Source organism: Corvus brachyrhynchos, unplaced genomic scaffold, assembly GCF_000691975.1.
Source record: "Corvus brachyrhynchos isolate BGI_N302 unplaced genomic scaffold, ASM69197v1 scaffold211, whole genome shotgun sequence".
NCBI classification, from domain to species: Eukaryota; Metazoa; Chordata; class Aves; order Passeriformes; family Corvidae; genus Corvus; species Corvus brachyrhynchos.
Genome location: NW_008236211.1, coordinates 220,540 through 237,097, shown reverse-complemented (window position 1 = coordinate 237,097; position 16,558 = coordinate 220,540). Strand labels below are relative to the sequence as shown.

The 16,558-nt window shown below is 51.6% G+C and overlaps 1 long non-coding RNA gene across 1 annotated transcript in view; it reads right to left on the bottom strand.

Annotated features, from left to right (window-relative positions):
* Positions 1-6: 6 nt before the first annotated feature.
* LOC108448976 overlaps positions 7-16,558 on the bottom strand; it is a 24,020-nt gene continuing 7,468 nt past the window's right edge. Inside the window, exons 2-3 of the long non-coding RNA XR_001865056.1 lie at positions 13,003-13,695; positions 7-218 (exon numbers count right to left, since the gene is read on the bottom strand). This is a non-coding gene — a long non-coding RNA (uncharacterized LOC108448976). The remainder of the gene's footprint in view (positions 219-13,002; positions 13,696-16,558) is intronic.

Sequence of the window (16,558 nt, the reverse complement as noted above, 5' to 3'; positions counted from 1 at the left end):
AAGGGGCTCAGAAACTCCACCTGCAACAGCGTTAGACTGGCAGTGTCTGCTCAGCTGAGGTGGCCATGTGCCACAGGGATGTGTCCCAGCGTCCTTGTCCCAGCCAGAGAGCAGGAGATGGAGCTGCCTGGGTTTGGGTCATGGAATGACAGAACGGATTGGGTTGGAAGGAGCATTTAAGCTCGTCTTTTTCCACCCCCTGCCATGGGCAGAGACACCTTCCACCATCCCAGGTTGTTCCGAGCCCCATCCAACCGTGGACTGTGTCAGAGAACAACGTCAGGATTTGCAGGAAAAGAGCTGAGGTTGCAGCAGAGCTCTGCCAACAGCTGCAGCAGCAGCCCCACGAGCCCCAGGGTGACAAACCACAGCGCTGACAGTCGCTGTGACCACGCAGCGTGGCAGCTTCAGCAGCAGCTGGGGAACAACACCTGCACATGCTCAGAGCAGGACATCTCACACCACCTCTGCTGCCTGCTCTTTCTGCCTCTCGCCCACCTGCAGGGTTAGAAGCGTGTGTGGGCCACTATCAGATGCTCTGATGATCATACGGAGACCTTGTCCATCAGGAATCTCCCCTGACTGCAGGGCTTTTGATGGGAGCCAGAGCAGCTCTGACACCCTGGGAAATGGGATCCCCACCTCAGGTCCTGTCCTGGCACCCAGGACCAACAGCAAGGCTGAGGCAGCCTGTGGAGCATGGACTTTGTGCTTCTGTCCCCTCACAGCAGGGCCATGTTAATTTGGGCTGCCTGGGGTCTCTCATTGCCCCAAGGACAGCAGTGCCAGCACCTCTCTGCATTTCTGTTCCAGTCTCACACCACCTGCAGCATAACTTTTTCCCAATACCCACATCAAGTTTTCCCTGTTGTGATCAGTGTTGACCTCCTTTTGTCCTCAGCAGCAGGCTCAGGCAGCACCAGTTGGGACACCCAGCACCTAAAGGGGTTTGAGGAGAGCTGGAGAGGGACTTGGGGCAAGGGCTGGAGGGACAGGACGAGGGGGAACGGCTTCCCAGTGCCAGAGGGCAGAGGTGGATGGGATATTGGGAAGGAATTGGTCCCCAGGAGGGTGCTGAGGGGCACAGGTTGCCCAGAGCAGCTGTGGCTGCTCCTGGATCCCTGGCAGTGCCCAAGGCCAGGTTGGACAGGGCTTGGAGCAGCCTGGGACAGTGGAAGGGGTCTGTGCCCATGGCAGGGGGTGGCAGTGGATGGGCTTTAGTGTCCCTTCCCACCCAAACCATTCTGGGGTTCTGTGAACCTTCTGGCAGAGTGCAGCAAACTAAAAAATCCAAACAAGTCTGGCAGTCTCCAGTGCTGCCTCGGGACATGCCGGTGTTTTGGGGTGGCAGGAAATTTTGATTCTTAGTGTGTCGTGTGACATTCTTTCAGTTTTTTCCACATTTTCAAAAGCTCGTTATTCCTGTTTCTCAGGCTTTTTCTGGGAGTTCAGTTTGACTGTTGCAGTATCAATAATAGCTAAAAAAGGTGATAAAACTTCCTGATAAATGTGATGCTTCGGGGCAATATCATAACAATGGGCCTTTATTTCAAGGTTTTTCCCTGCTGATGAACTTGAGAGCTCTGCCACTCATCTTCTCACTTGCTGGAGAACTAGAGCTTGGGTGGAAACATCTGGTGTTCCAATAGTTGACCTCCTCCAAGAACTGGGAGCTGGAGGAACTCCCATGGTCACGCTGTGCCCTTACCTTGATGTGTAGGAATTGCCTTACAGGCTCCTAGAACTTGGTGTAAACCAAAGATCAGACCCTGCTGCCGTGCTTTTTATTGGTGCTGAGGGGTTAATGAATGAAAGGTTTTCCTGATGTGTGAGTTGCTGTTCAGTAATTGGGAACATCCCCAGTGAGGTGGCAGCTGTTCTTTAACACCTGTTGAGTTTATTAAGTACTGGAGCCTCGGAGGGAACATCCTGCAGGAACACTGGGCACAGCCGTGTTCCTGCAGCCTGTGTCCTTAATCAGCCATTCCCTGCTGGAAATGTCACCCAGCAAGGGCTGGCTCACAGCGTGTCCCCAGCCCTTTGTGAGCAGGATTTTTCAGGAATGATGCTGAGGTCACATGTGGGGTGGCAGTGCTGGTGCCTCACTGATGGCAGCGTGTGCTTGGTGCCAGCAGTGACAGAACTCTCTGCCCTGGGCAGCCTGGCTTGGGATGCTCTCAGACACAATGGTATTATTCTGTGTTTGTGAGAACAGAAACGGATTTTCCAGCAGTAAATCGTCACATGCATCCCTTTGGAGCAGCTTGGTCCAGGGGAAGGTGTCCCTGCCCATGGAACAAGGTTGAGCTTTAAGATCCTTCCCGACCCAAACCATTCTGGGATTCGGTGATTCCATGACAGTGAATCAAGTGGCTGAATCTTTTAATGACCTCCCCAACACAGCACCTCCTCTTTGGTAAAGCTGATGCTTTTCTGAATGAATTCACTCCCCTTCATTTATGTGTTATCTGCCTTGTCCATCTGCTGAGTATAAATTAGCCAGGATAAGTGTTAACTTGAATTTTATTTTTATGTAATTTGAGGGCAAAATTACCATTGCAGCAAGTAGTGACAAATTCTGTGCTTCATAAATAGCAGTTTATGTGAAAGCAGATTCATGTACTGTATTTATTTCCTAGCTAACAAATATAGCTTAAGTAGGGTGAGACATGCATGAAAACTGATTTAATTGGCTGTAATTGAACTTGAACATATTTAATTCATGTCCTTGGTGGTTTAGAGTAGAATTCCAATTGCAGACTGGTCTGTCTGGAGTCCAGACTTCTCCCTGCTGTGATTTTGGGTGTGGGTTGTGATGGGCTCCTGACAGTGGGATTGATGAGGAGATGCAGCTGCTTCATGTGATGCCCTCCCTAAAAATAGGGGCTGGTAAAGGTGCCTGGACCAGAGTTAATTGAATATATTGGAAAATGAAAGATGTAATGGCAGGGAATTAAATCAGCCCTCAAACCTGGAATTAACTGATGCTGAGCAGAGGTTACTGCTGCATGGGAACAGCTCTGAAGAAAGTTCTGTTTCTTGCTAGAGCTTCATTTCCTTTTTTTTCCCCTTAGTACCTTGTGAATAAAAACCTTATTGTCTCTCTTGTCTCTTGGTATGCATAAAACATCACTAAAATAGTTCCTTTGTTCATTTTCTTTTGTTTTGTTTGTGGGAGCCTTGTGTAAGGTTTAGCTGCTGGAATAACAAAATGATCAAATTTCTTTTTTCTGGAAGAAATAACTGCTTGTATTGAAGCTGTGGTCTCGGGGACCTTAGTGACAGTGTAGGTGGTGTCAGCAGGAACCTGGAGCCTGCTCTCTGCACAGAGATTATTTTTTACATGTAGATTTGAACTGTGCTTTCATGTGACTTCTGAAACTCCTTCCCTGGGAGGAGTGTGGGTAAGTCAGACCTCCCTGGACAAAAGTTGCACTGGTGTTTGTCAGTGAGCTGAGGGCAGCTGGGGAGGAGAGGATGAGGAGGTTCCATCCGTGGTTCTGGCCTCAGAAATGGCCTCTGTCCCTGCCTGTGACCGGGTGCTGCCCCACAGTGATTGTGCACGCAGATACTTCCAAGGGGGGTGCCAGAGGATGGTGCCAGACTCTGCTCAGTGGTGCCAGTGACAGGACGAGGAGCAGTGGCCATGAACTGGAACCCAGGGAGTTCCTTCTCCACATGGAAGGCACTTCTGTCCATGGAGGGTGACAGAGCCCTGGAACAGCTGCCCAGGGAGGACGTGGAGTCTCCTCTGGAGACGTTTCAAACCCACCTGCTCCAGGTGACCCTGGTTGGATTGGAGGATCTCCAGAGGTCCCTTCCAGCCCCAGCAGTTCTGGAATTCTCTCTGAACCTCCGCCATTGTCTGGGATCCCAGTGTTTGTCTGCATGGCTGGGATGCCAGGTACGCTTGCTGCTCCCAAAACCTGTGGCAGCTGTGCCTTGAACACATCTGCTGAGTGGGTGCTGAAGTTCAACATGTTGGATTCTGAGCTGTTGGAAGTGGCTGTCTCTTCATGTCCAGATCACAGCACTTGGGAAATGCTCCATTTTATGGGAAATGCTCCTTGCCCTGGTTATCTCCTGAACTTTGCCCAGGCGCTGATATGGAGAGTGCTGGCTCAGGAACCAAACCACCAGATCAGAACTGTGCCACGAAGCCTTGGCCCACTGGCTGAGGCTCTGGTCCCAGGGACTGCCGTGGCCATCAGGTGGCTGCCATGGGACCTGGCTGTGGGCACTGCTCAGCATTCCCTGCAGTGTCCCAGCACAGCTGCAGCAGCCGGAGCTTGCCCAGGTCCCCTGCCCTGTTCTTTCCCAGAGTGGGAGAACCACGTTGTCCCTTGGTGCTGCCTCAGCCTCCACCCCAGCTGAAATCACCAAGGATGTGTTTGTTAATCCCCCGGATTAGCACTGGAAGGGGCTGCCCAGGGAGGTTTGGAGTCCCCATCCCTGAAGGTACCCAAAGAAATCCTGGATGTGGCACTCAGTGCTCTGGGCTGGGGACAAGGTGGGCATTGGGCACAGTTGGACTCGATGACCCTGGAGGGCTTTTCCAACCCGAATGATCTGTGATAACCGAGTTTCTCAGGTGTGGCTGTGTGTGCTGTTGTCCCTTACTGGGAACCTGGAGGAGGATGTGGTGCCCCTTAAGGAAGGGAAGGTAGAAACAGGTTGGTTTGAGCTGTTGGGGATTTAACTTCAGTCCCTTGAGTCCCCTTTCCTTCCAGCCTCCCAGGCAGGCGCCTCTAACTAATGGTTTTAAGCTCACACACCTTAGTTCCTCCCTTGGAGGAGCTGTCACCTTCACTTTACAGAAAAGCTGAAATTTATTTACGAAGATTAGTACAAAATTTGTGACTGGCAGTTTGTGTCCAGGTCAGCAGATGGAGTGAGGGACCTGGAACTCGGGGTCAATGTGGAGCTCTTGGGAAGGCCCTGTGTGTCATTGTTGAATGAGGAAGAGACATTTGGAAATCCCTCCCAGGCACATCCATGGGATGGGACCTCAGCTCCATGTCTGCTGTGTGGTCCCAGGGCCTTTCCCACCTCCTGATAATTTGGATTTTAACGCCAGGTGTGGTGTTGAACAGCAGTTCCTGTTGTAATCCATCTATCCAACATGAGCAGTGCTGCTTGAGGAGCAGCAGCTTCAGGGAATTCCTGGTGTATCGATACTCTGCTTCCTTACAGCCCTGTGGCTTCCCAGACCTAAATGCGTGGATAGAATCTGTACTTTTTAGAAGAAAAACTTCATGTTCAGCTGATAAAAGGATTTACATCTGCAAGTATCCAGTGTGTGATAGCAAGGTAATGGACTTCTCCCTGTTGGAGGGAATAAGGTGTAACAAAGGAGATCTCAAGGATTGCTCCTGGAAGGGGTTAATATTTTAATGTAGGTGATGAGCAGTGGAGGGGTGGAAGGTCCCCACTGCCACGGAGGTGTGGCACCCTGCTGTGTGGGGAACACACAGCCCCCTCCACCTCTGTCTCCTTGGTCATTTCATATTTTTGATGTTTTTTAATATTGCTGCCAGGTGCTCTTAAGGAATTCTTGGCAGCAGTATTGCCTTTTGTAGTGACTCACCTCAGGTGTTCGTTTGTGATTTTTAATACAAATCTCAAAAATGGTCATGGAGAAGGGTGAGACTTGCAGTGAGACAATTTTGGTGCCCTGCATTTGCTGTGCGTCCCTGAAAGGGCCAATGGCAGAGACCTCAGCTACTCACAGCTCCTCTGCTGCTTTGAAGGGCAACAGGAGCACTTCAGAAAGGAATTTCTGGTTAGGAAGGTCTCCTTCACTCCTGGAGTTCTGAGTCCTGCAGTTGGGAGTGCTGTTCATCTCTGAATTGGTTGGTGGTGCAAGGGCAATATGAGATGGGTTTGGGAAGCTCTGGTGGCAGGAGGATCCCAAAATTCTTCCCCAGCAGTGGAGAGAGATGTGGATGAATTTCCAGCACGTGGCCTTTCCCAGACACCAGGTCAGGCTGGATAACAACAGCCTCCTATTGTCTGGGGGGGATTAAGCCTGGGATTTGGGGGGATAGAAGCCAGAGTACTGGATTTGTCACCAAAATGAATATTCAGCGAGTCCCCTGATGGGTTGGTCAGGGCTGGTTTGCATAAATCAGATCTCCCTGTACCCTGTTGGGGGTGTGTGACAGCGACTGAAGCGCACAAATGCATCCAGGAGGGGAATGTAGGTCACCTCGAGGAGCTGCTGTCTCGCAGGACTGTCATCTGCTTCGTTAAGAATAGATTAATTGGGAGGAGACGATCTGGCACCAGTGCTGCTGGTGCTGCTGCTCCTGTCCCGTGTCCTGCCTTACGTCACCAGCTCTGGAATTTCTCTGGATTGGTGTGGGATTGGGGAAACTCAGCCTGGAAGGGCAGTTTTATAAAGTACTGGGAAATGGGGCATTCAGGACAGAGCCAGGGGGTCGCTAAGAGGGGCTGGTAGAGCTTGAGCAGCCTCTTGGCAAGGAGATACACTTGGGTTTAAGAATCTGTAATTTAGCAAATTTTGTGTTAAAAGCTAAAGTGCTTCATTTGGATTTTGGGAATCTACTGCATTCCTAAAAATAGATGCTGGAATTAAATAAGTTTTTTTTTAAGATACACACACTCATGCTAGCAAATGTCACTGGATAAGAGTCTTTAACTTATCTTTACAGAGCGAGATCTGGTCATAATTCCTGTTCTTGATACCTGCTCTACAGAATAGCAGTTTTCAGGATACTGCAGGTCCCGTGGATCCCCAGCAGTTGGATACAGCTATTCCCATGGGAGTGTCTCTGCTCTTACTGTGAATGTCACCCAGAAAAGCAGTTCTGTGTAGCTGTTGCCGTCATGGTGTGCATGGATGGAGGCTGCTGACCTTGGGATAAAGCAGGGAATGTTTGCCCAGGTTCAGGGGGGAAAAGCAGAGGATGCAAGGAGTGCTTTGGTGAGTGGGTGATGAGAGAGCTTTTGGGGAAGGAGAGGCCTTTGGGTGATGGACTGAGGATGGGAGGGTCGGCACCAGGGACTGGATGTTTGGGAAAAAGCTGTTAACACTGCTCGTGTCATCAGTTGTGGCTGGTGGAATTAAAGTCATTATAAATCACTTGACTCTGTTCCCATGGTCCTGCCAAGCCCAGCTTGATCCAAACCAGGCTCCCAGGCAGGACCTTCACCTTCAGGGGGAAGTTTCTCTTACCCAGTTGTGGAGCTTTCTTAGACCGCTGGGATGGTTGGCCTCTGTGATCTTCGGGGTCTTTTCCAGCGTGGACGATTCCAGGATTGTGTTCTGTAAATGAGCTAAGTGCACATTTCCCAAGGTTTCAGCTGAGGTGTGTGATACTTTACTTCATGTGAGGTGTGTGTTAACTCTACTCAGATGCAGCTGCAGGTGCTCTGTCAGTGCTGAGCTGTCACGACTTGAAACCTTGCAGAGCAGGATGAGTGAGTTCCTGCTGCAGCTCTGGTTTGCACACTGCACTGGGAAAAACTTCCTGCAGAGAAGGTGAAACACCTGAATCACCGAATTTCTGTTTTGCCAACCTATAAATCCATGGTTTACTCATAGCTTGCGTTCTTTGTTACACTCCTGGTCATGGGATGTCAGAAATGATGGAACTGAAGGTGTAGGAGAGGAGAGCAAAGACAGCCAGGAGGCCATTCCAGTGTCACTGTGCTGACTGATACTCTCTGGCTTGTTCCCAGGGCTGCTCCTGCTTCTCCCCATAGCTGTGGGAGCCCAGGGTCTCTGGAGTCCTGCCCTGCCTCTGTTCATTTCCTGGGGCCCCTTTGCTCCCTCTGCCGAGCTCTGCTCCCGCTCCGGGCACTGGGCTCTGTGTCTCAACAAGTCAGGCAGGTACTCCCTATCCTGCCCCTGGAGTCCTGAGTCACTGCAGCTTGGGAGGCTGAGGGAACTCCCATGGCAGTTTGTACCACAAACTGGAGCCCTTTGGGGAGCGTTTATGCTGGGTCTGCGCAGGGTGGGAGTTGCCTGTAGTTGAGAGGGCTGGGGATGTGCAGCGTGGCCCAGCAGACCCCCCGAGCGTGTGCTGCCCGTGTGTGCTGGGGCTCTGCATTATTTATAACTTGGGTTGCAGCTCTTTGTGTGGGCTTGGCTCTGGCCAGCAGCAGCACTTGGGTTGTCTGGCCCAGGTATTCAGGGAGGGAGATTCCTCTCTGGTCCTCGGCTCTCCATGGCTGGCTGGGTTATATGGGCAGAGGGTGCCAGGACAACGGGGAATGGCTTCCCACAGGCAGAGGACAGGGATATTGGGAAGGAATCCCAATATTCCCCTTGGGAAGGCCCTAGCACAGGTTTCCCAGAGCAGCTGTGGCTGCCCCTGGATCCCTGGCAGTGTCCAAGGCCAGGCTGGATGGAGATTGGAGCAGCCTGGGATAGTGGAAGGTGTCCCTGCCCACAGCATGGAGTGGGGTAAGATGAGCTTTAATGTCCCTTCCCACCCAAACCATCCTGGGATTTGATGAATGCTACTTTTTCTATTTCCTCAAAGAATTCCTTGCCACATGTAAGTGTAGGAAGGATCCATGCAGGAATGGCTGCTCTCCCGGGGATGTGTGTGGGAAGCAGGGGATGTGTGTGCTGGGATTCTGTGTGCACACACACACCAGCAGGCGAGCTGCGTGTGCAGGAGCTCTCCCCTGAAGGAGGAGGAGCAGCTGCTGGGTTTACTGAGTTACTCTGCTGTTTACTCAGGGGATTAAGTGTGTTTGAGCTCTGAGAACAGGGTGTGTGCAGGGCTGTGGAGTTTGGGCATCCTCCTGCAAAGACATGAACAGAATTAGTGCTGCCTGCTGGGTTTAAACCAGCAGCACCATGTGTTTGCATTTTGTCAGACCCCAGAGCATCCATAGGCTTGTTTTGATTCCATCCTTGGTTTTTTGTTGCTGATCAGGCTGCCTTTCCCTCTTCCCACCTTCCTTCCCATGTGCCTGACCATGCTACACGTGATCAGGGCTGAACACAAGGAAGGGTTCAAATGCAGTGCAGTCCCTCACTCCTGATGAATAAATGTTTTGTTAGGAGGAGTAGCCATGGCCTGAAGTGTCAGTTCCTTACCTGGATCTGGAAGTTCCTGGTACTGTTTAAAAGAAGCCAGGTGATCCCAAGCTTTCAGGTTTCCTCGTCGCCGTCTCTCTGATAATTTCATTGTCAGGGAGTGAGTTTTGAGACTTCGCCTAGTGACCCCTTGTGCTGTTTTGTTGAAGCTTTCTCCGGAGAAAGAAGAATTCCCAAAGCACTGATGGTCAGAGATCCTCCTGTTAGAGAAGCTGTTGGGATTGGGGGAGGACAGTGTGGGTTCCAGCTCCCTTTGGAGCCCCGTTCCAGTGGTTCCTCCCCTCTGCAGTTGGGCGCTGTGCTGGCTGCCAGAGGTGGCAAAGCCGGATTGCAGGAGGAATTGCCATGAGTGCCAAGGCTTGTCCCAGCCAGCCTAAAGCTTCCCACTCCCTCCCACGTCAGCTGAGTTTGGCTCCCTGATAAAAGCCAGGCTTTCACTCAAGCCTTTGCCAAAGGATGAGGCCGGGAATAGCTTCAGTTTCTCCTTCCTAAATACCCTTATCAGAGAGCTGTGATTCTTAAAAGTGGCCCTTAGTGATGGAGGCCTGTTCCTTTCGTATCTCCCATGGACAAGGCAGAGGAGCCACCCCAAGGAGCTGAGAGGGGCTGCAGGAATTGGAGCCAGGCAGTGTAATCACAGAATGGATCATGGGTTGGTTTGGGTTGCAATTGAGCAGCCTCTTGGCAAGGAGATACACTTGGGTTTAAGAATCTGTAATTTAGCAAATTTTGTGTTAAAAGCTAAAGTGCTTCATTTGGATTTTGGGAATCTACTGCATTCCTAAAAATAGATGCTGGAATTAAATAAGTTTTTTTTTAAGATACACACACTCATGCTAGCAAATGTCACTGGATAAGAGTCTTTAACTTATCTTTACAGAGCGAGATCTGGTCATAATTCCTGTTCTTGATACCTGCTCTACAGAATAGCAGTTTTCAGGATACTGCAGGTCCCGTGGATCCCCAGCAGTTGGATACAGCTATTGCCATGGGAGTGTCTCTGCTCTTACTGTGAATGTCACCCAGAAAAGCAGTTCTGTGTAGCTGTTGCCGTCATGGTGTGCATGGATGGAGGCTGCTGACCTTGGGATAAAGCAGGGAATGTTTGCCCAGGTTCAGGGGGGAAAAGCAGAGGATGCAAGGAGTGCTTTGGTGAGTGGGTGATGAGAGAGCTTTTGGGGAAGGAGAGGCCTTTGGGTGATGGACTGAGGATGGGAGGGTCGGCACCAGGGACTGGATGTTTGGGAAAAAGCTGTTAACACTGCTCGTGTCATCAGTTGTGGCTGGTGGAATTAAAGTCATTATAAATCACTTGACTCTGTTCCCATGGTCCTGCCAAGCCCAGCTTGATCCAAACCAGGCTCCCAGGCAGGACCTTCACCTTCAGGGGGAAGTTTCTCTTACCCAGTTGTGGAGCTTTCTTAGACCGCTGGGATGGTTGGCCTCTGTGATCTTCGGGGTCTTTTCCAGCGTGGACGATTCCAGGATTGTGTTCTGTAAATGAGCTAAGTGCACATTTCCCAAGGTTTCAGCTGAGGTGTGTGATACTTTACTTCATGTGAGGTGTGTGTTAACTCTACTCAGATGCAGCTGCAGGTGCTCTGTCAGTGCTGAGCTGTCACGACTTGAAACCTTGCAGAGCAGGATGAGTGAGTTCCTGCTGCAGCTCTGGTTTGCACACTGCACTGGGAAAAACTGCCTGCAGAGAAGGTGAAACACCTGAATCACCGAATTTCTGTTTTGCCAACCTATAAATCCATGGTTTACTCATAGCTTGCGTTCTTTGTTACACTCCTGGTCATGGGATGTCAGAAATGATGGAACTGAAGGTGTAGGAGAGGAGAGCAAAGACAGCCAGGAGGCCATTCCAGTGTCACTGTGCTGACTGATACTCTCTGGCTTGTTCCCAGGGCTGCTCCTGCTTCTCCCCATAGCTGTGGGAGCCCAGGGTCTCTGGAGTCCTGCCCTGCCTCTGTTCATTTCCTGGGGCCCCTTTGCTCCCTCTGCCGAGCTCTGCTCCCGCTCCGGGCACTGGGCTCTGTGTCTCAACAAGTCAGGCAGGTACTCCCTATCCTGCCCCTGGAGTCCTGAGTCACTGCAGCTTGGGAGGCTGAGGGAACTCCCATGGCAGTTTGTACCACAAACTGGAGCCCTTTGGGGAGCGTTTATGCTGGGTCTGCGCAGGGTGGGAGTTGCCTGTAGTTGAGAGGGCTGGGGATGTGCAGCGTGGCCCAGCAGACCCCCCGAGCGTGTGCTGCCCGTGTGTGCTGGGGCTCTGCATTATTTATAACTTGGGTTGCAGCTCTTTGTGTGGGCTTGGCTCTGGCCAGCAGCAGCACTTGGGTTGTCTGGCCCAGGTGTTCAGGGAGGGAGATTCCTCTCTGGGCATGCACAACGGTGGGGGTCTCACATGTGCCTCCACCCCACATTAAAACCTTATCAAGTGACACATAACCAAACTTCCATGGATTCACCCCAGAATAAAAAGTTAGAGTCCAAGGCCAGGTTGGACATTGGGACTTGGAGCAGCCTGGGATAGTGGAAGGGGTCCCTGCCCACAGCATGGAGTGGGGTAAGATGAGCTTTAATGTCCCTTCCCACCCAAACCATCCTGGGATTTGATGAATGCTACTTTTTCTATTTCCTCAAAGAATTCCTTGCCACATGTAAGTGTAGGAAGGATCCATGCAGGAATGGCTGCTCTCCCGGGGATGTGTGTGGGAAGCAGGGGATGTGTGTGCTGGGATTCTGTGTGCACACACACACCAGCAGGTGAGCTGCGTGTGCAGGAGCTCTCCCCTGAAGGAGGAGGAGCAGCTGCTGGGTTTACTGAGTTACTCTGCTGTTTACTCAGGGGATTAAGTGTGTTTGAGCTCTGAGAACAGGGTGTGTGCAGGGCTGTGGAGTTTGGGCATCCTCCTGCAAAGACATGAACAGAATTAGTGCTGCCTGCTGGGTTTAAACCAGCAGCACCATGTGTTTGCATTTTGTCAGACCCCAGAGCATCCATAGGCTTGTTTTGATTCCATCCTTGGTTTTTTGTTGCTGATCAGGCTGCCTTTCCCTCTTCCCACCTTCCTTCCCATGTGCCTGACCATGCTACACGTGATCAGGGCTGAACACAAGGAAGGGTTCAAATGCAGTGCAGTCCCTCACTCCTGATGAATAAATGTTTTGTTAGGAGGAGTAGCCGTGGCCTGAAGTGTCAGTTCCTTACCTGGATCTGGAAGTTCCTGGTACTGTTTAAAAGAAGCCAGGTGATCCCAAGCTTTCAGGTTTCCTCGTCGCCGTCTCTCTGATAATTTCATTGTCAGGGAGTGAGTTTTGAGACTTCGCCTAGTGACCCCTTGTGCTGTTTTGTTGAAGCTTTCTCCGGAGAAAGAAGAATTCCCAAAGCACTGATGGTCAGAGATCCTCCTGTTAGAGAAGCTGTTGGGATTGGGGGAGGACAGTGTGGGTTCCAGCTCCCTTTGGAGCCCCGTTCCAGTGGTTCCTCCCCTCTGCAGTTGGGCGCTGTGCTGGCTGCCAGAGGTGGCAAAGCCGGATTGCAGGAGGAATTGCCATGAGTGCCAAGGCTTGTCCCAGCCAGCCTAAAGCTTCCCACTCCCTCCCACGTCAGCTGAGTTTGGCTCCCTGATAAAAGCCAGGCTTTCACTCAAGCCTTTGCCAAAGGATGAGGCCGGGAATAGCTTCAGTTTCTCCTTCCTAAATACCCTTATCAGAGAGCTGTGATTCTTAAAAGTGGCCCTTAGTGATGGAGGCCTGTTCCTTTCGTATCTCCCATGGACAAGGCAGAGGAGCCACCCCAAGGAGCTGAGAGGGGCTGCAGGAATTGGAGCCAGGCAGTGTAATCACAGAATGGATCATGGGTTGGTTTGGGTTGCAAGGGACCTGAAAGCTCAGCTCCATGCCATGGGCAGGGACACCTTCCACTATCCCAGGTGGCTCCAAGCCCCATCCAGCCTGGCCTGGAACACCTCCCTACATCAACCCAGCTCTAGCAAGTGCTTTAATAGCCACAGAAAGGCATAAACCTTGTCTTTACTGCCTCACTTTTTGGAAATTCCTATGTTGAGCAAAGAAGGTGCCTGGGCAGGCAGAAGGAAAGTGCTGCTGTCTTCACTAACAACTCTCCCATTCACAAAGTGTGAAGGAACGAGGCCTCGGGATGCACAGCAATACCAGGAGCACAGGATGTGCCATACCTGGAGTCAGTGTGGAGCTGGGATCCTCCAGGTGTGCTTAGAGCTTACCCAGGGCCAGGAAACAGCCCCAAAATGCCTTTATTTAAATAACAAAAATACAGTGAAAGAGAACTGACAACAGCAGGAAAATGCAGCAATAATTAAGTCTGGGAGCTGTTAAAATTGCCAAATTAACTTGGGGGTGGAAAGCTTTGTCTGGTCTTTCTAAGCACAGCTATTTCATCCTGAGCTCCCCCAAGTCTCGAGAGAGATGTATTTACCTTGGTGCAGAATCCCAGAATCCCTGGGTTTGGAAAAGACCCCCAAGGCCATCGACCCCAAGCTGTGACCAAACCCCACCTTGTCCCCAGCCCAGAGCACTGAGTGCCACCTCCAGCCCTTCCTTGGGCACCTCCAGGGATGGGCACTCCAAACCTCCCTGGGCAGCCCCTGCCAAGGCCTGAGCACCCTTTCCATGCAGAAATTCCTCCTTAGTCCTCCAAGCCCTCGCAGTAACAAACTTCCCAAATATATCAGGTCCAGAACTCTAAACTCGTTCAAGACAATGCAGCTCTTGCAAAGAAGCTTTAATGCTGCGGTGTCACTCGCTTAGAGCAGGCAGCCGTTACCCTTGGTTAGCAGTTAAGATAGTTATTAATTATTTCGTAAGAAAGCTTCAGCAGTAAATCCACTTTCCCTTTCCAAGGAAAGCCCAGCACAAGCGCATCAGGCAAGAGCTGAGGGTTCTGCTTTTAATTAAGCTCTTAATGATCTCAGTTACTACTTAAGTCTTTCAAAACATTTCTTCTGCAAGGGATTCAGACCTGCACAGTGTGGATGAACAGCATCCCAAACCACACTCTACGTTTTAAGTGCCAACACTACTTTCCAGAGGTTTTCTAGGAACTGTTTTCTCCCTCCTTCACCCTTCAGCACAGAACAAGGTCTCAGTGTTGGTTTTTCCGGGTCTTGTCCCCATCACTGGGCGCTGGGACTTTGCTGGGACAAAGATTTCACTTGGTGTGAGAGTTTTTGGAAGCGCAAGCTTGGACAGGAGAGTTTATTTTTGGAGGGGCAATAGCAAACCCCAGGCCAGGGGCTGTTTGTGCCTGGGACACTGGCACTGCTGGATTCCAGCTCTGTGGATACCTGTGGAAGAACACGTGGATTACACAAACACACACCTGTTAGGGAAAGCCTTGGCTCCTCATCTTACTAAAAAATAAAACCCAGACAAAACCTGAACTCTTTTGGTGGTGCAGTGACTTCATTTATAGCTGACAGATTTACAGACTAGATAATCCAACCATAATCTCCATCCCCATCCCTGAAAGTGTCCAAGGCCAGATTGGACAGGGCTTGGAGCAACCTGGGATGGTGGAGGGTGTGTCCCTGTCCCATCCAGTAGGACTGGATGGGCTTTAAAGTCCCAGCCCAAAACATTCCTTGACTTTGTAGTCAGGTGATACTCTTGGAGAAGGTGCTGTGGCTCAGGGTGACACAGCCCTGGGAGTGGCACAGCTGGGCACGGCCGTCCAGACACCTCCTGGTGCTCCTCAGGAGATGGGAATGTGCCCTGAGTTCTGCCACGGGAGCTCAGGTGTTGAGAGCTGTTCTTTGAGTACACGCTTAAAAACCCTGCCTGTTGTCAGAGCCTGTGGCACGAAGCTGGGTGGCTTGAACACACGAGATTTGAATGACAGTCACTGAGGCTGGAAAAGCACCCTCAGACCATCAGGTCTGACCATCCCCCAGCACTGCCAGGCCTTGCACTGATTCATCTGGTGTTGGCTCCCCTTCCTGAAAGGTGCAATGTGCCATGGAGCCATGGAATCAGTGAGGTTGGAAAAGCCCTGTGAGAGCAGCGAGTCCAACCGTCCCCCAGCACTGCCAGGGCCACCACTGACCCCTGTCCCCAAGTGCCACATCCACGGGGCTTTTAATCCCTCCAGGGATGGGCAGCTGTGCCAGGGCTGGACAACCTTTCCAGGAAGAAATTGTTCCCTATATCCAGTCTAAACCCTCCTGGCACAGCTTGAGGCCATTTCCTCTCTTGTTCCCTGGGAGCAGAGCCCGACACCCTTGGCTGTCCCCTCAGAGCCACAAGGTCCCCCCGGAGCCTCCTTTGCTCCAGCCTGAGCCCCTTTCCCAGCTCCCTCAGCCGCTCCTGCTGCTCCAGCCCCTTCCCAGCTCCTTTGCCCTGATGGACCTGAGGATGAATTTGTGCACGTTTGCTTTTCTTCCCCGAGCTGAGCACACGTGGTGCTGCTGCAGTGTGTACCCAGCAATTATTAATGAATTACAGACAAAATGCAGTTTTTTCTCTGCTGCTCTTGGCCTGTGCTGGGTGGGACGTGCTGTGTTGCGTGGGTTATCCCTGCAGGGTGGGATGTGCCTGCGGGATGGGGTGGGATGTGCCTGCGGGATGCCTGTCAGGCTCCAGCTCCCAGCCTGCCCTCCTCCTGCCCTACATTCTGCTTCCTCCCGCCCAGAGTCCTCCCAGAGTCCTCCCCGTGCTCAATGGGGGCTTTGTTTGGAAGGAATGCAAACAAAATTCAGGCTGTGTGAAAAGGGCCAGCTCATCATTTGTAGCTCTGCAATGGACTGGAAAATAACTTTCTCCCTCCCTCTCGTGCTGGTGGCTGTGGGTCTGTCACTTGTGAGGAACAGTCACTTTGTGATTTAGTGGCAGAGGAGGGATCTCAGCAAGCCCTTGGCAGGGGCTTGGGAAGGTGTAAAGTCATAGGGAAGTGATTATGGACTTGAAGCTGTTCTGCTGATGCAGGTCCTGGCTATTCGTTAACATCTTACATCTGAGACAGCTGGGAACACAAATCCCCTGAGCCAATAGTTCTGTAATCCATCAGGACGTGCAGGGTTTGAACCTGCACAGGTGCAAGTGGAGTTGTGGGCAGTATTCCCTGTGGATCTGGGGTGGAGGGGCCTGGCTTCAGTGTCCAGTGTGACCTGGCAGCCCCTGGAGCTGCTCCTGGGCCGTGTTTGCCATGGCTGGGCAGAGGAGACTCAGCACTGGTTAAGGGCAGTGTTTGCACTGCCCATGGGATCGACTGCTGGTGCTCCTTAAAGCCTTGGTACCCCAGGCCAGGAGCCCAGAAACTCCATAAAAGCTTCTGTCCTTTCTAGAGCTGAGTTCAGGTTTGTCACACCTGGGCCCGTGGAATCACTGAATCCCAGACTGGTTTGGGTAAGAAGGGACCTTAAAGCCCATCCAGTGCCACCCCTGCCACGGGCAGGGACACCTCCCACTGTCCCAGGCTGCTCCCAGCCCCCATGTCCA